General features: G+C 39.3%; 1 protein-coding gene across 2 annotated transcripts in view; it reads left to right on the top strand.

The window, feature by feature from the left end:
- The first annotated feature begins 2,366 nt into the window (after window positions 1–2,366).
- The window catches only part of LOC101619064 (chromosome unknown open reading frame, human C18orf25), a 66,966-nt gene continuing 50,297 nt past the window's right edge, over window positions 2,367–19,035 (top strand). For both annotated transcript variants that reach the window (XM_012725941.1, XM_004683878.2), the window contains exon 1: window positions 2,367–2,608. The gene's annotated coding sequence lies outside the window, so the exon portion shown is untranslated. The remainder of the gene's footprint in view (window positions 2,609–19,035) is intronic.

Below are 19,035 nucleotides of genomic sequence, written 5' to 3' on the forward strand. Positions count from 1 at the left end.
CTCAGGTCGACACCGCTGAGGGGAGCAGCGGGCCAGTCAGGAAAGGTCAGCCATACCATGTGGGTCACCTCTGGGGAGGGGATCGAACTCATGCTGCAGTGGCTCTAGCCTTTCAGCGCTGTGCTTTAACCTGCTGTGCCACCAGGGAGGGCCCAGGTCACTGTTTTTTAACAGGTGCCTGCTGCAGGCCTAGTCCCATTTGAGGTGATTCAGCAAGCTCAAGAAATGGTGGTGAAGCGAGATTCAGACAGGCTTGGACTTAGGGCTTATGACGGATGTTGAGAGGAGAACCACTGCTGAGATACAGTAGTAACACCACTGGTAGGTTAGGGGGTGAGGCAAGTGTGTAAACGTATCTGTGAGCAGAGAAATTTTGCAGAAAGTTCTGCAGAGGCAATGGAGTAGAGAGGTTGGTGATGGGTGCTGTATTTAGTCTGGCCTGGTTTTATCAATGAGGGAGGTTTTCGCAAGTTTGGAGAGCTGAGCATTTAAGGCAGAGGAGATTTCTAGGAGGTAACTCCAAAGCAGAAGTAGGATCAACTGCCCTCTCCTTCCTGCTCTTACAGAAGAAAGCAACTGCCCTACAAGATAAACTTAACAGTACTAAGAACAAAGATAAACATAGCAGTAGGTAGGATTCTAGTTCTTATGATATCAAATGCCTAGTCTTCAAAAACACACACACTTCATTCATTGGGAATTGACTTGGTGATATCAAGGAGGAACCAAATGACCCCTTAATAGTCAGGGTCCTGCTTCAGCGTCTTCAGCATTGGCAAGAAGTCATGTTATTGTCAAGAAGCTGTTTAAAATGGAGTGCATCAGTCCCTATTCATTCATTTATATCAAGACTGACAGTTGTGATCTTATCTGTTCTTTTCCTCTCCTGCAAGAATCTGGGTTCTTATTACCAGCCCCCAACCTCTCCAATTCCTTGAGGACTAAAGTAGCAAGAAAATAAATGAATAAGTAATGAACAAACGAGTGAAATAACATACACAGACATCATGTTTATCTGGCACACAGTATGTTCTTGATTCTGCAGGAGGCATTTGAGAAAGCAGGTTTTGGAGTTGTTTGTGTCAGACCAGTCCTGCCACTTACTGGTGTGTGACCTTGGGTGGGTCACTTTACCACTCTTTGTTTCAGTTTCCACCTGGTATTAGTAATACCACCAAAAATCGTGAGATTTTGTGAAGGTGAAATAAGTGAACCTAGTTAGATGTATACTAGAGCATGGGGCACTTAATTGGCATTCCATAAAAGTTAGTTATTATAAAATTATTTTGGTATTTATTCATTTAGTTAGGGATGAAAAAAGTTCCATCCTTGTGGGCAGATAGAATAAATCAGTAAACTGGGGGAGCTGAAAGGCTTAACCTAAAGGGGAAATTGGTTTAAGGTGAGAATGGGGCCAGATTTTCAGAACATCCTCGTGAGGAGTCTCACCCCAAGTACCAGGGTGAATCCTGAAAAGGTTCAAACCGCTTCCATTTTTCTCCTAAAGCCTCTCATCTTCTTCCCTTTCGTCTAGGGAGCGTGGGCCCGAGGCCAGATCTGGAGTACTGAGGTTTGTTCTCCGCATGTCCCTCTTTCTTACTGGGGCCTGGGCAAACCTCACCTTTCTTTCGGGTTCCTCGTCCAACACGTTTCACTCGATTCCAGCCTTAAAGAAGAACCTCGAAATTTCGGAAAGTGCGTGTGCGTCTCCTTTTCCCAGGTACAGCAAGTCGGATCGTGACAGCAGAGGTGGAATTTGGGATGTAGGGCGGAACGGGGCTCCATGGCGGACCCGATCCAGCAGCAGGTGGCAGTGCATTTGAGAGGCCTGCAAGGTTCGGGTCCAAAAACTTGAACGGGATGTTGATGCCATTCAAGGGAAGAGCGCAGCTGAATTTCCCGCAGCCGAGCTACCTCTGTCTGCGAAAAAGTGGGGAGACAGGAGAGCGGACGCCCTGCTGGAGTGACTCAAGACTTCAGATACCATGAGCTTCATTTGGAAAGGCTTCAAGAAGGGTGAGTATTGAGCAGCGCACGGAAAAAAAAGCGCGCCCCTTTCTTAGAACTTTGTCCTCGACTTGCGTTGATTGGCTTTCTGACCCTCCTGAAAAGACAAATCTGAACCTTCGCTGCCCACCAGATGAAGAGAGCGCGGGAAAGAAGCTTACAAAGCTGGTGTCCGCGCTCTCGGCGCTCTGCAGCGGGAGGAGCGAGGGTTCCTTCCCGCCAGATGGCGCTGTCTGGCTTTTCCCGCGTCTCCCGCCCCAGTCTCGAGGGGCCCCCGCCGCAGCGGCTGCTCTAGCCGACCGGCGCGGACTCTGTGGTTCCGGGCGGAAGTGAGGAGCCGAGCGGAACGGCCTCTGGTGACATTTTCTCCGGGCGGCGCGGACGAGTGAAGGGACTTGGTGGTGCAGGCTGCGGAGGCGGCGAGAATCGCTTTGGGTCTGGCCCGGCTCTGACTAGGACCCTCTGCTCGCCGCCGGGGCTTGTTCTGAGGAGGAGACGGCGGCGGAGGCCGTCGCGTCCCGAGTCACCGCGGCCGGGAGAGTCCCGGCCGGGGGGTCGGTGTGTGCCCCGACGGGGCGCGCGGAGCGGGCAAGGAGCGCAGGTGAGGCGGGAAGGGGCGCAGGGCCGCGACCGGGCTACCGGTCGAGCCGCGGGACCCGGGGTGCGTCCCAGGGAAGGTCGGCTTGAGCCGGAGGGTTGCGGGCCGCTGCTGAGGGCTCTGCGGCGTTCTGGCGTCGGAGTCGTGACGGACCCGGCTGGTGGGTGACGGACCGGGCTGGTGGGCGCCGGGTGTTAGCGCCCGCATTTGGCCAAAAAAGAGGGACTGGAACAGCTCCGACCCCTTGCTCGCCCGCGTAGTGGTGACCCTCGCGTCCTCCTGCTGCCGAGTTGGCGGGCCGAGCAAACACTCTCCCGAAGCCCTCATTTCCCGGGGTCGCTGGGGCTCCGGCGAGGCGCCTCTCTTCTCCCCGGGGATGGACGGGAGGCTGGAGGTGCTGCAGCCGGTGGGCCTTACCTGGGAGCGTCGTGGCTGTCTTGGAGTTGCCTTCGCGCAACTTTCCCGCACTGGGAAGCGGCGGCGGCGGCCGCAGCAGCTCTGCCTACGCTGCCAGATCGGGGAGCCGGGGACTGTGGTCGTTCCTTGCCTTTATCACCCCGATCCGGAGCCCACACGACCACCCCAACGCCGCGGCTACCGTGGCCTTGGAGAAGGGAGAAACCTAGGCTGATTTCTTGGGCTTGGCGCCGCTTCTCTCTCGTCGCTTCCATAACCTTCGGTTCTCGGATGCCTCAGTCAGTGGGAGGGGTATGCCAAGTGTCCAAAATGGATTTCTTCTGGCGAGTTTGTCAACTTTATTTGAAAAACCGACTAGGATGTCAGCTGACTAACCCCAAGTTGAAGATCATCGTCAGAGGGAGTTCTGTTTTCCCCTGTAGCCCTGTGGCACAGACTTCAGTGTATTGTAGGGGCAGCACCCCTTAACCGAACCGCACTCATTCATTCTTCTTTTAAATCGCCCTCTCCGAGGTCTCAAAACACTCTCACAGGTTGAAGGAACGAAAAGTCCGCACTTGTTCTCCCACACTGTGTCGCTTGGGCAGTTGATGCTTGTGTGTGTTTGTCGTTTCTTGCCTTTGCTTTCTGAATCTTTCCACCCAGTGGGATAAAAATCCCGCTGTTGATGTTTTGTTGTGGCCGAACCTCTTAATTACAAATACATCAGTCAGTTCCGTTTAGGCTTTTGTTGTGTAGTATCGTTGGGCACATGTTAATAGTTTGAATCACTCCCTTTCTTCTCCTGGGGTATTTTAAGGATGGAGTCTATTTACGTTCTAATGTAGTGTTGCTGATCCTGGCAGTCTGGATTCCTCCAGTAAGATCATTGTTTTTTGGTTTAACGAGCCTTTGACATGCAATTGATAGTTACTACCTGGTATACTGAAGAGTCACAGCGTTAACTTTTTTAGTAGGAAGTATAATATTGGTCGAACAATCTACCCAATATAATGCCTAATTGAGTTTATGCACAGCAGGTGCTCTGTAAATAGAAAACTATGAAACCAAGGTGGAGTTTACCACGATGACCTGTATGTACTTTATTTTTTAAAAAATATTTCTTTATGCATACAAGAACTGGGGTACAAGCCAGAGGTGTGGGAGTGAGAGGATTCACCAGAGAGACACAGTGGGGAGCAGAACAGGCAGATCAAGTGAAGTACACTGCCGAGAGGGGGGCAGCGGGCAGGTCAGGAGTGGTCTGCCATGCCAGGTGGGTCACTTCCCTGGTTTAGGATTGAGCTCCTGCTGCAGTGGCTGCGGAGATTCACAGTGCTGTGCTTTAACCCTTTGTGCCACCAGAGAGGGCCCCTGTATGCTACTTTATAAAGAAAGTGAAATTTCACACCATTCATTAAGTGGGAAATAAAAATATATTGACATTTCTAAATTATGTATAAAAATGCTTTTAGGCATTTCTGTGAAGTGCTTTTCAGCACCACTGTAACATTAAAACTTCAAAACGACTTTTCATAAAGTTAACATTATATAGGTAAAAACTTCAAAATGGTGTATACAATATGAAAGACAAGGAGAAACTTCAAGGTAATTATACCTCAAGTATCAGCTCAGTAATTCCTTAATAGGAAAAAAAAATTTTCACCCGTGAAAGATGGAATGGATTAGATTTTGGAGCAGGAAACCTCCCCCATTTTTAGTTACATATTACACTACTCATTGAATCAGTTTCTAGCACTCTTAAGTACATTTAAGAGTGCTGTAACTCTTTGTTTTATAGTCTTCATGATTAGTCAAAGGCTTAAATATTAGATAAATTCTGCTATAGAATATAATTTAGTAAGTTTCTGTTAGAACATGCTTTAATATCTTTCAAAGTTTTCCATTTCCTAAGTGATGTTGGTATGGGAAATTTCCTTAATATAAAACTAGTAACTTCTATGAACTTGGTGTCATTCTCTGTTCAAGGGATTGTTTTGTTGAGCTCTCCAGTTTCATGATTTTGTTTTGATGTATAGGAATAGACTTGATATACGGGCAATTACAATATTTGTGGTTTTTTTCCTACTTAAAGGTTGGAATGGTAAGTAATAGAGACCAAAACCCTATTTTTTATAACTGGTAAATCATGGCAGACCATCATTTTCTAGCAGGCAACCTTTTTTTAAAAAAGATTTATTCATTCATTCAGTCAGTCATACAAGAACTGGGGTACAGAAGAAGGGGGGAATGGTTTGGAAGATTCACCAGAGACAGTGAGGAACTGAATAGGTGGATTGACTGAAATACATTGCTGAGGGGAGCAACAGGTGGGACAGATAACTTTTATATTCATGTTTACTGAATTGACAATAGTTAAGAAAGTCTGTAAATGTTAAAAAATGTACCATTAATGTGTTTTCTTTTAAACCACAGTAATTTCAGTATTACATGTAAATTTTGGAAAGAGTTGGGACCAGCTCTTTATGGGTAGCTATAACTACGTAGTAAAAATGAAATAGTCATTCATAACTAAATGAAGTACTGTGATACATAGAAAGGGTAAAAACCATTAAGAAAATTAAAAAAGACCAAAGGATACAGTATGTAGGTAGAACATCTTTCTTCTTACAACACTAATTTATTGATTGCTTATTGTGTGCAAGTACTACTCTAGTTGCTAGAGAAATAATAGTGAGTAAGACCAACAAGGTCCTGATGCTTAAGGAATTTGTATATTTAAGCCTGAGATCTAAGGTGAATGAACAGGGGCCATTCCAGGGCAGGGAACAGTCTAAGTAGAATGAGTGATGAGTCGTAGTGATCTTGAGTGGTTAAGGGTGGCCATTGTCTTGAGTTGACAGTGAGGTGGGTAGGGTAGATGAAGGAAAGGCCATGTTGTAAAAGGTATGTTAGTCTGCAAATGAGTCATTAATTTTATTCTTACATATTTAAAAACTGCCGTTGCAATATGAAGTAAAGATAGACATTCCTTTTGGAAAAAAATTTTTTAATCCATAATGTGTGAAATTCTATTGGTTTTATTTCTTCAGGTTGATTCTTGATCATCAGATTAAAGTAATTCGATATTTGTTTTTCTTTAGTTGTTTAATTCAAATTTAAATTTGACTGCTATGAAATTTTTCCAAATTCTTTAAGCTTTATTTATTTTTAAAGATTTATTTATGCATACAGAACTGGGGTACACGCCAGAGGTATAGGGGTGGTGAGAAGAATCACCAGAGATAGAGTGGGGAGCAGAACAGGCAGATTGACTGAAATATACTGCTGAGGGGCGCAGCAGGCGAGACAGGAGAGGTCTGTTGTGCCATGTGGGTTACCTGCAGGCCAGGGGCTGAACCCTCACTGAGGAGGCTGCCTCACTGAAGTGGCTGTGGCTGGCTTGCAGTACTGCATGTAACCTGCTGCGCCATGGGGGAGGGGGGCACTCTTTTAAGCTTTATTTTTAATTGTACCTATTTCTCTTATTCTTTTTAGGATTCACATTGAACTTAAGGGAAATAGTGTTTTCTGCTTCTGTGTGGGTAGCTTCTCAGCAGAAGTGAGATTGATGTTAAGTCAGTTTTCACACTCAGCCTACAGGTCCTGTGGTAAAGCCAGGAGCAGGATGAAACTAAAATGTATCTTGCTTATTTTATTCTCTCATATTCCTAAACTGCTAAAACAGGAAATGTATGTTGTACATACTATAAGTCTTCCTCACTTATTAGTAGTAAATATGATTTAAAATGCTAGTAAATATGATTTAAAAATACTATAAAACAACCAGTAGATTCAGATTTGATTGGTTGTCTTCGGGATTTGTGGCTTTAGTTTTTACTGTTTAAGTTTTGTTTCTTGTCTTTATTGAGCTCATCCTTCCTCTTTGCTCAAATTCTGTCACTTAATAGCCAATAGATAGGTGGTGTAAATCCTAAATTATTAATACGACTTTATTTAATTTTAAAACTGCCTAAATGAGTATTTTATAGTTAGGTAAGGATTAACGGAAAGTAGATATCTGTCTGCAGAATTTCCTTATTTGTATATATATGAGAGTATTTAGACCTGGTTGAATAAAAAACTCATTTAAGAGAGCACTTATGTGTCAGGTAGGTAGGGATACAACAGTAAGAGAAACAATTTCTGCCCAAGGAACTCAAATCTAAGGAATCAGATGAATTTCTTTCCTGCTTCATTTAGCATGTGGATAGAAAAGTAGACTATAAGAAAAAATACTGTATAATAAAATAATTATAGTATAGAGCTAGTCTTTTTCTTTATAAAATCACTTAAAATAAGGTTTGGAAAAGAGCTTTTTTTTTTCCTTAAATGGGTCTTAAAAAATGATTGGATACTTAAATATTCCTTTTTGTTCATTTGCAAAATATATATACATATATTTGTCTACCTGGAATCAAAGTTCCCATGTATTATTACATTAGCTCATTTTGTTCAAAGAGCAACAAAATGAAGTCAGTTAAAATTTAATTTATTGGGCCCTCCCTGGTGGTGCACCGGGTTAAAGCACAGAACTACAAATCTGGTCATATCCGCCTCAACACAAGTTCAATCCCTAGCCAGGGAGGTGACCCACGTGGTGCGGCAGACCTCTCCTGTCTTGCCTGCTGCTCCCCTCAGCAGTGTACTTCATTAATCTGCCTGTTCTGCTCCCCACTCTGTCTCTGGTGACTCCTGGCACTGCCCTTGTACTTCTGGCCTGTATTCCAGTTCTGTATGCATAAATAAATCTTTAAAAAAAAATGACATTTATTTAAAAAAAAAACTTACTATAGCCATTTCCAAGATTGTAAATTAACTAGGATTATGTTTAGGTAATCTAAAAATTTAAACTTTGATTAGCATGTATTTTTTTCTTTAAACACAGGTAATCAAGATACTGACACAAAAGCATCATTGGAATTTTTTTTTTACTGAGTTGTCTTTTAAAAAAAATAACCATAATGTTTAGAGTTAGCACTTTGTTAGGTGCCTTAGAATTTGAGAAAGGAATTGTGAATAGGGAAGTTGGGTGTGGACTAAAACTTTAGGAAAACAGGACTATTTTTCTTTCTGTACTAAGAACAAAAACCTCATGTGGTTACTATTTTCAGTGATATCCTGTCTGTCTTAGTTTTAACCTAGCATGGACAAAACATTTATTATTAAATCAATATTTTGTCATTAAGGGTTTCCCATTTTTCTCCATGCAATTCACTAAACAACTTGCTGTAAGCAGATTTTTGCCAGCATATATTTTGGGGACCTCGGATACCAGCATGTGGTTGACCCATCTTTATGTAAACTGCCTTCTGAGGAAGGTAAACAAATGGTTAGCACAGAGAACCTAGAGGAAATCAAGAACCTGTACTTCAAATTATTTTTGATTTATACTGATGAGGCTTTTGAGTACTTAGAAGGTCTTCCATTAGCTGTGGTAAATCCTTTGCATGTGGTAGCTTCCTGGGCTTCCTACTTGATGCTTGTTTATTCACAACCTTGGTGCCTGGCCAGATACATGTCAGAAATGGTAGTATCTGCAACACGAAGTGATTTGAGCAGCCTTTATCATCTTGGCCTATTTATAGAACTTTATCAGTGAGAAAGGTTGGCTGGCAAACAAGTTCAAAGCTGCTCTTTTTGGTTACAATCTCAACAATTTATATGTCAATTTTGGTAGCCCAAATCAGCAGTCAACTGCATTAATTTTTGTTTTCCCCTTCTGTGTAACAAATCTTCAGCACTTCAGTTTCTTAGTCATCTTCACTATTGAAAGGAAACTAGCCAAGTAATTGTTGTCACACTGAAAAATAACTACAGTGATTCTTTAATATCATGCTGTGTTCAAATTTCTCCATTATCTGATAAATGTGTCTTTATAATTATTAGGATCAGGAGTCAGATAAGGTCTGTTGATTGTTTTGTAACTTAGAGGTTCCTCCTCCACTTCTTTTTTCTGATAAATTGTTGAAGACACAGCAGTTTTCCCAGTTTGAATTTACCATTTACATTCCTGTTGTGGTGTTAAACATGTTTTTCTGTCCCCTGGGTGTCTTATTGTCACTAGGCTTAGAGGCTTGATCAGATCTGATTTCTGTAGTATATATTCTCTCTCTTAAGTTTTCAGGGGGCAAAAGTGTAAGTGAGGTGTAGAGTATTTTTATCAGGATGCATATAATATTTGGTTCTCCGATGTTAAGAGGCGTTGATGTTCATTGTCTAGCTTCTTTAATTACACATAATTTCACACACTGAGTGCCCTCCATCATACTGAATTTTGAGTCTTATATCTTCTTTATAGCTCCATTAACCTCTTTTTATTTTATTTTGGATTTATTTGTTTATGCATATAGGACTAGAGTTTAGGCTGTGAGAGGATTCACCAGAGACAGTGGGGAACAGAACAGGCAGACTTACAAAGTATATACTGCTGAGGGGAGCAGCAGGCAAGACAGGAGAGGTCTGCAGTGCCTTGTGGGTCAACTCCCTGGTGGGGGATTGAACTTGTGCTGAAGCAGTTGTGGCTAGCTTTGTAGTGCTGTGCTTCAACTGGTTGCTCCACATGGAGGGTCTCTTTTTAGAGCTGAGATATGAGTTACAGTGGAGAAAAATTATTTTCCACTAAATTATAATTCTGTATGTCTTTTTATTTCAATTTCGATCTTTGTTTCCTGAGCTGTCCACATTATCCATGCCACAACTTAGTTGGAAAAAAAAGAACATCAACTCCTGGCAATCAAAATAAGACTTTCAAAAGCAGTATTTGTCTTGAGACATTGGTGCTTATTTAAGATTATTAGACTAATGTAGGTAAATTGTTATTTGTATATAAAAATTAGAAAAGAGGTTACTTTTTTCTCTTTCAAAAGATTTGGGGATATCCCAGTCATGGAATTTCTTTTTGGAATTGAATTTATAGGGAAGAGGAGGCTTCAGTTTGATTTTTAGTAAGATAATGCTAAAATCTTGTTTGCGTTACATAGTTTACAATCCTAGTTTCATAGGGCCTGATTTTTTGATATTTATGTATATAGTCACTTTATATGAATATTTTTTATTTTATCATGTTTATTGATTCATATTTACAAGCTTAAATGTTGTCAAAATATATTTTACTTATAAAGTAACTCAGATTTATCAAATATTTAATCTACAACAGTATCAGCTGTTTCTGATAGTGTATTTAAAATTGTGAATGTAAGCTTTAGTAGCCTTTCAGTAGGTGTGTCATTTTTTGTTATTATGTGGAAGAAAAAAATAAAAGGAAAGTTACTCTATCAGAAGTGATAATGTTATGGAATATAGTTTTATTTACAAGTCAGTGGTACTATTAAATGAGATATTTCATTAGTTGTCTTGGTGATTTTGAAATGATTTGATTCAATTCAACAAATATGTAAGTGCTTCTTAACAAATTTTAATTTATTATCTGTTAGGATTTGTGAGTGACCTGAAGATGATTAACATCTGTTTTCTAAAGAGATTGTAATATACAGGGGCTGAAGGGGTGAGTAAAAAACATCTATATGAATTACTTGTCCTCTTTGCTTTGCTTTCTTAATAATGTGCTGTTCCTCCTCACTCCCATTAACTTTTAGTTTCTTGGGCTTAAGTTTTCTCAATTACTGATACATATGGGGTGGCTTTTGTTTACTTAAAAAAAAAGTCCTCTTAATAGCAGTTATACTTGTGTGCCACTGTCAGAAATATCAGGTAATAATTGCTAGGTGCTAATTTTCTTGGATAATTGCTACTATTGTTTTTTTCACCCATTATCAGATTGTCACAATATCTAGTCTGATAGCCAACTTGTCTAACACCATGGAATTGCTTTATAATTGTTTGCTGTCACTTTCCATGCTAGCAGGAAGGAGAAACATAATATTGTTTGAAAACCCAGCTTTATTTGATTTTATCTTCATGGATTGCAGTGAAGATTTGTTTCTTGGTCTCTTGTTTTTTTCATATTTAAAAAATTGACCAGAACCTAAAAACATCTTAATTTGGGTATTTAAAAAAGTTTCTAGGCTAAGAAAAGGAAAAATACCAGATGGTTTGACTCATAGAAGGAGTGTAAAGGGGAGAAAATAATAATAATAATGAACAACTATATACCAGAGACATTTTACAGGGGTGGAGTGGGGAATGGGATCAAAAAATGGTGCCGGGAGGGACGGTGCGGGGAGGGTGATGGCACACAGGTGATTTGGTGATGGGATTACAATGGGGATTACAACGGAGATGGAAAAAGGCACAAAATGATGTAAAAATAAACTATTATATTATTAAAAAAATAAAAGTTTCTAGGCTTAGAGTAGGCAGAGTTTGACAAATAAGGATGGGTTTAAATACTCGTAACTGGTTGTCATAGATTTTATTTTTTTTAACCTGGATTCCTTTTATTACATAAGTTACTGCTACTTAAAAAAAATGAAGTAGATGCAAACTGGAACCTTTTGTATCATAACTGTCTTGGAGGCAGAAACTTCTCTTATCATAAGGAGTTAGTTACATTCTTGTTGGTGGGCTCATAACTGCGGTTGTCTCCCCCAGCCCCTCCCTACCATATAAGAAATGCCTTTATGGTTGTGTGGAGGCAGTGGAGTTACTTTCATTTTTGGTACTGGGAAAGCACATCTTTTAAAACTATAGATTCAGTGATTAAAAACATGCTTGGTTGAATAGTTAAACTGTAAGCCATCTAATAATTTTTAGATTTTGAAGTAACCCTTTAAAAAAGAACTTTAAAATAATTGAAAGTGCTGTGAGACTACGTAAACTATAATTCTCTTGCTGATTAATTCCTTCCCTTGTTATATGGTATGGGTTTTACTTTTATTGATTAACCATCTGATTTACTTTGAACATAATTTTGAGTACATGCAGTATGGAAACTACAGCGTTCTTCAAATATAAAGATACCAAAGAAATAGTGGTTGTACGGTTTCTAGAAAATGAATCAAATCTCAGTGGTTTTTTTGTTTTTAGAAAAAATTTATCAAAGGCTCAGTCTTGTTTACCAGCTTAAATGTAAAATATAGATATACTTTGATTTACACAAAAGATATTTTGTATATTTGTGGGCACAGTCAAATTATTAAGTGAGTAGTATTTGTTATTTAAACATTAATAACTTGTACTACTTTACTTGATCCATAGGTCTAAGCAGTGATGTGGTGCACACTGTATGCTTGTCTGTGGCTGCTATTTTGAAAAGTAATTCATTTCAAAAGGCTTGTATCATAATTATGCATATCTAGAGGGCATGTGTTAGGTTAATGATGGATTTGTATATAGTCAGTGCTAAAGTAAAGGGTAATTGTGCAGTTGTAGCAGTTTGTCTTTTTTTTTAAAGATTTATTTTATTTGTACATACAGAACTGGGGTACAGGCCAGAGGCTCAGGGGCGGTGAGAGGCTTCACCAGAGACAGAGTGGGGAGCAGAACAGGCAGATCTACAAAGTACACTGCTGAGGGGAGCAGCGGGCGGGTCAGGAAAGGTCTGCCACGCCATGTAGTCACCTCGGGGACAGGCGGGAATTGAACTCATGCAGAAGTGGCTTTAGTTTCTTAGTGCAGTGCTTTAACCCGCTGTGCCACCAGGGAGGGTCCAACTTTAGTCATTTTTAAAAACAGTATAATGTGATACACATGAGAAAAGAGAGATTTAGTGCATTTAGGGAAGGCCTTTCAAAGATGAGGGTTTTTTTTTCCCCTCTGCCTAGCACACCTATATTTTGATTTTCCTAAGCAAAGTGTCACAAGTAATGAACTTATTTATTTATTTATTTTAAAAATATTTATTCATATAGAACTGGGGTACAGGCAAGAGATGCGGAGGGTGAAAGGATTCACCAGAACAGAGTGGGGAGCAGAACAGGCAGATTGACGAAGTACACTGCTGAGGGGAGCAGCGGGTGGGTCAGGAGAGGTCTGCCACGCCATGTGGACTCCTTCGGGGCAGGCGGGAATCGAACTCAATGTGGAAGTGGCTTAAGCTTCATAGTGCAGTGCTTTAACCCGCTGCACCACCAGGGAGGACCCAACTTTTTTATTTTTAATTTTGTTTTTTGTTTGTTTAAATAATATAATAGCTTATTTTTACATCATTTTGTGCATTCAAAGATGAGTTTTAACTGAGATCTGAAATATGAGGAGTTCTTGGTAGTGGAACAGCAAGTGCAAATCCCCTGAATCAGAAAAAAATCTTGGTATGTTGAAGAGTTTAGAGCCTGCTGAGGCAAAAATCATGCAGAAGATTTGAGTGATACATGTCTTATGGGCCCTAAAAAGAATTCAGATTTCATTTTTATGGTGAAGAAATGCAATAAAGAAACTGTAGGTCTAACAAAGAGAGCAGAATTGTTACCATCATCAGTGTAAAATAGAGATGTGCCTTGATTTGCACAAGACATATATATTCTTGTATATTTGTGGCAAAACCATTTTAAATTCCAAGCTTCAAATACATTAGGAAAACTTATTAAAAGGATCTTTTAGATGTACAACTGAATGTATATTTGGTTAAGATCCAGATGTTAAGAACATTTTGGATAAAGGAGGTGTCTTCTGTAGTGTGATATTTAGTCTTAGGTTAAGAAGCAGGCTGGAAATTCAGAAACTGCTCTAAATATATCTATCTAAATTTAACTAAATATATCTTGGCCATTGGCCTACATATTCTTTTCTTAGAAATGAGGATTATACATTTCAGGTTAACTATGAACAATAATTAATAAAAATAATTAAAATGTTCCAAAAACCTAAATAGAATTGTTTAGTTTTTTCACTGTTGGTACTTATTCTCTGTGTGTTTTTAAATTGCAGTTTTTAAAATAGTTAGCAAATAATGCAATAAATCATCACTTTTGTTTTTAAAATTATTAGTTGCTGAAGTATTCTTTTAGTGGGATTTTCAAAGGAAACTACTTACCTTTGTGCTTTTAAAACGTCTTCTGGGGCACCCCCTGGTGGCGCAACCAGTTAGGACACAGCATTGCAAGCTAGGCACAGCTTCTTCAGTGTGAGTTCTATCCCCAGCCCTGGAGGTGACCCACATGGTGTGGCAGACTTCTCCTGACCCACCCGTTGCTCCCCTCAGCAGTGTACTTTGTCGATCTGCCTGTTCTGCTCCCTATTCTGTCTGTGGTGAAGCCTCTCACCACCCCTGCACCTCTGGGTTGTACCCCAGTTCTATATGAATAAATAAATCTTTTTTAAACAAAAAACAAAAAATATCTTTCTTGAAACTTTTTGAAAACATTAAGGTCTTGGATGATTCATGATTGAATATTTTTGTTGTGTCTGAAGTTGACTATAGGCATGAGCAGTGCAACTGGAGGCCCTTGTCTTCTGATGTTGAGGAACAAAGGCTAGGGTAATAATGCAGAATGCTGTCATATTCCCTCTTCCATGAAGTTCACAGGTAGAGCCTTCAGCTGCAGTTAATTTCTGTATACTGCGATCCAGCTCTGACAGAATGTTACACAGAAGACATTAGACGTTGGCATTAGACATTTGTCACATTGTTAATCCCCTTTATTCAACAGTTTCTCTATTTTTCAAGATAGAGTGAATCTAACAAACTTGAATTTTAATAATGTGTCAATATTACCTCATCAGTTGGAACAGAAGTATCAAACAGTGCAAGATGTTAATAATTGAAAGAGAAATTTATTTTCTTTCTGTATACCTCTTATTGAGGTAGTAATGCATTGTAACATTATGTTGTTTCAGGTTTCAATATATTTGGTATAGCTATATACAGAAATATATATATATAAATATATATATTCACATGTATTTTTTAAAAGCAAAAATGAAACTTAGGAGGCTCATTTGACAAAGGTAATTGTCCTCCAACCTAGTTGGATCTAGGAGCTCATTTGATCTCATCCAGGCACTATTTTTTCCTCTGTACTCACTCTAATGCTTTTTTTGTGGACTTCATTTTCAGCCAGTATTTCCTCTCATAAAGGCAAGCAACACCACTATCTTCAAACGAACAAGTTTCTTCAGAATTAAGAGAAATAATAATACTTTCAGTGGCAAACTTAATGTAGTATGTAAAAGATGCTGATTTAAGTAATGCATACCTGAAACATGTTACAGTGCAGTGCTACTTCAATAATACAGAAAGAAAATAAATTTATTTTTAATAAAATGCCTTATTTTTAGAGCAGTTTTAGCCTTTTTTTTTTTTTTAAGATTTTTATTTATGCATATAGAACTGGGGTATAAGCCAGAGGTGTAGGGGCGATGAGAGGAATCACCAGAAGCAGAGTGCGGAGCAGAACAGGCTGACTGACAAAGTACACTGCTGAGGGGAGCAGCGGTTGGGGCAGGAGAGGTCTGCCACACCATGTGGATCACCTCCACGGCTGGGGATTGAACTGGCACTGAAGCAGCTGCAGTTAGCTTGCAGTGCTGCGACCTAACCCATTGTGCCACCAGGGACGGCCAGTTTTAGTTTTTTAGAAAAAGCAAGCATTTTTACATATTCTTCAATTATTAACATCTTGCATTGGTTTGATACTTTTGTTAAAATTGATGAGTTAATATTGATATATTATTAAAATTCAAGTTTATGTTAGATTCACTCTTTGTCTTGAAAAATAGAGAAAATCTATTGAATAAAGGGGATTGACAGTGTGACAAATGTCTAATGCCAAATGTTCATCATTATACAATCTAACAATAATCTCATTGCCCTTTTTTGTCACTTTTCATTCTTCTTTCTTTGCTCCCTTCTGGCAAACACTGCTTTTTTTTTTTTTTAAATTGTTTTAATTGATGTAATTTTTTAGAGCAGCAAAATTGAATGGAAGTTACAGATTTTCCATAGGCCTTTGTCTCTATACACCCATAATCTCCCCCTTTGTCAGTATCCCTTGCCAGTGTGCTACATTAGTTAGGGAACCTATACTGCCTTGCCATTATCTCCCAGAGTCCTTAGTTAACATAATGGTTTATTCTTGGTGTTATACAGTTTATGGGTTTGAGCAAATTTATTACCTGTATCCACCATTACAGAATCATACAGAGTAGTCTCACTGCCCTAAAATATCCTCTTATGCTTGTCTCTTCCCCCCTCCTCCCTTGCAACCACTGATCTTATTGTGTCCATTGTGTTACCTTTTCTAGAGTTGTCATATAGTTGAAATTGTAGCCTATTTAGATTAGATTCCAGTAATATTCATTTAATTTTCCTCCATGTCTTCCTGGGTTGGCAGTTCATTTTGTCTCAGCATTGAATAGTATTGCATTGTTAGTATGTAGCACAGCCACTCATCCTTTAGCATTTTTGACAGAAAAGTCACATATTAAAAGAATAAAATTATAGGAGAAACACCTTTTTTCTTGATTTTTTTTTATTACTATCAATAGCAAATATTTATTGAGTATCACATTGGTACAAGGCATACTGTGGAGTGAGTCATGGTGAAGAATATTGTCTCTGGGATCTGGTTACAATCCTGACCCTCCTCCAGTATTGGTCCTGTGAGTTTTTGCAAATTCTCTGACTTTGAACCTATCTGCAAGAGGACGACCTATTTACCTAGGGAACTGAATTATGCATATAAGCATTTAGCTGATTTTCTGGAAATGAAAGTACTTGATTTTAATGTTACTGTTTATGTGTATATATGCAAGGATACAAACAGGTTTTTTTGTATCCTTGGGTGTCAAACACACTAGTTTTGCCAAAGGCTGAGTTTTTTTTTTTTAAGTGTGAAATTACTCCTGACATACTTACTACTAAAACAACTTCTCTTTCCTATATAAGTTCAAGGTATATATTGAGAAATGTCTAAGTAGTATGCTTCAGCAATACATAACATGTTTGGCTTTTTAAAACATTGATGTGTAGTTTTATATATACACATGTGTGTTTCCGTAACGCCAGAGTCTGTATTCATGTTTCCTACTTCTTTTTAAATTTTATAGATCAGGAATTAAAGAACAAAGTGGCAGAGCTAAGACAAAAACCTAAGTTTGTGACTTCTAGTTAGATTTTTTCCTTCTACATTTTACTGCTACCTGCCTCTTCTTCCTTTTAATTTTTAATTACTATTCAAAATGATGAGATTCAGCAGATATAGATGTAGAGAAAATGGTATGTATGCTCAAAGATTTGGATGTTTTCAATTCACTTTTATTTGGTGTTTTCTTAGGGTTGCCAAGGATACTTACTGTTAGTAGTAAGACAATCCAATCCCAACCTCTCCTGAGCTTTAGACCTAGATATTAAATATCTTAGTGCTTTCTTAACATTTCTTTGGATGTCTCAAAGGTATTTTCTTCTCCTTATGTATAATACCAAATTCTCATTGTCCCTATCCCCCCTCTTCATTCACTACATGTTTTCCAAATTCTCTCCTTACTGTCAGTATAGTTGCAAAATCCATACACCAACCAAATATTTGACCTTGACTATCTGTCCTTCTCAACCCTAGTAGTTGCTGTTTGATCTCAAATCTTTTCATGTTTCTTTGTTGCCACTTCTCTCAGGGCTACTGTGATTTTTTTTTTTTTTTTTTGGTCTTGCCTTCACATTTTTATACTGACATTTACTTTTCTCTCCTTTTCCATCCAGTTTTCACTTGTAATCAGAGTGATCTTTTTGAAATGTAAATCGTTTAAATTTATGTCTCCTTTCCCATTTAATAAAATAGTGGATTCCTATTACTCTTCAGGAAGCCTTCCTAGATTTAGCCTATGTCAACATTCTTCTTTTTCTCCTCAATAATAAATATTATACTTCTTTGTGTGATTTTTTAAAAAGACTTGTTTACACAGGCCAAAGGTGCAGGGGCACTGAGAGGCTTTACCAGAGACAGAGTAGGGAGCAGAACAGATCGACAAAGTACATTGCTGACAGGAACAGTGGGCGAGACAGGAGAGGTCTCCACCTGGAGCAGCACAGGTGGATCACCTCTCTGGCTGATATCGAACTTGTGGCTGAAGCAGCGGCTGCTAGCTTTGTAGTGCTGCGCTTTAACTTGTGCCACCAGGGAGGGCCCACTTCTTTGTGTGGTTCTTCAATCACCACTTTCTTAGTCTGTAACTTCTGGTAGGAAGGTACTGTATATTTTCCAGTGTCTGGTACAGTAACTGACACTAGGTAGTCATTAGAATTTGCTGAATCATGAATGAATCCAGATGACTTTGTTTATAGAGAAGTGACTTTTTCTGTGTTTGACTTGAGGTGAAGAAGAATATAAAGATTTAAAAAATGCTATCAGTGAAATCTACTTAGAAATTTTTTGTTCATGCTTTTGGGGTTGCCAAACCTACGGTTGTCCAAATCTTCTGTTTTTGACTAAAAGCTTTATAGTTTTGCATTTGATATTTATGTCTGTGACTCATTTTGAGTTAATTTTTGTTAAATGTGTAAGATCTGTGTCTAGATTAATCTTTTTTTCATATGGATGTTCAAGTGTTCCACCATTATTGGGTAGACTCTTCCTTCACTATTGAATTGCTCTTGTTGTTTTGTGAAAGGTCATTTGATTAGATCTATTTCTGGATTCTATATTTTATTCCTTTAATCTGTGTATCTATTCTTTGGCTACTAAGAGGTCTTTTCTACTATAGTTTCGTACTACAGACATTTGTGTCTGTTCCCAAACTTGCAGTATTTTGTAGACTTCTTAAAAAAAAATATGTATACAGAATTGGAGTACAGGCCAGAGGTGCAGGGGTGGTGAGAGGGTTCACCAGAGACAAGTGAGAAGCAGAACAGGCAGACTGATGAAGTATACTGCTGAGGGGGGCAGGGGGCGGGTCAGGAGAGGTCTGCTGTGCCATGTGGATCACCTTGGGGGTGGGGATTGAACTCCTGCTGAAGTTGCTTTAGCTTCTTAGTGCTGTGCTTTAACCCAGTGCACCACCAGGGAGGGCCCTGTAGTTGTTTTTTCTTTTGCCTTTCCACGTAGACTTCAGGACACTATGTCAATATCTGCAAAATTACTTTCTCAGATTTTGGTGATGAATACACAGAATCTGTGGGTCGAGATGGGAAGAACTGACAT

The sequence above is a fragment of the Condylura cristata genome, unplaced genomic scaffold (assembly GCF_000260355.1).
Source record: "Condylura cristata isolate star-nosed mole 26May11 unplaced genomic scaffold, ConCri1.0 scaffold00016, whole genome shotgun sequence".
NCBI lineage: Eukaryota > Metazoa > Chordata > Mammalia > Eulipotyphla > Talpidae > Condylura > Condylura cristata.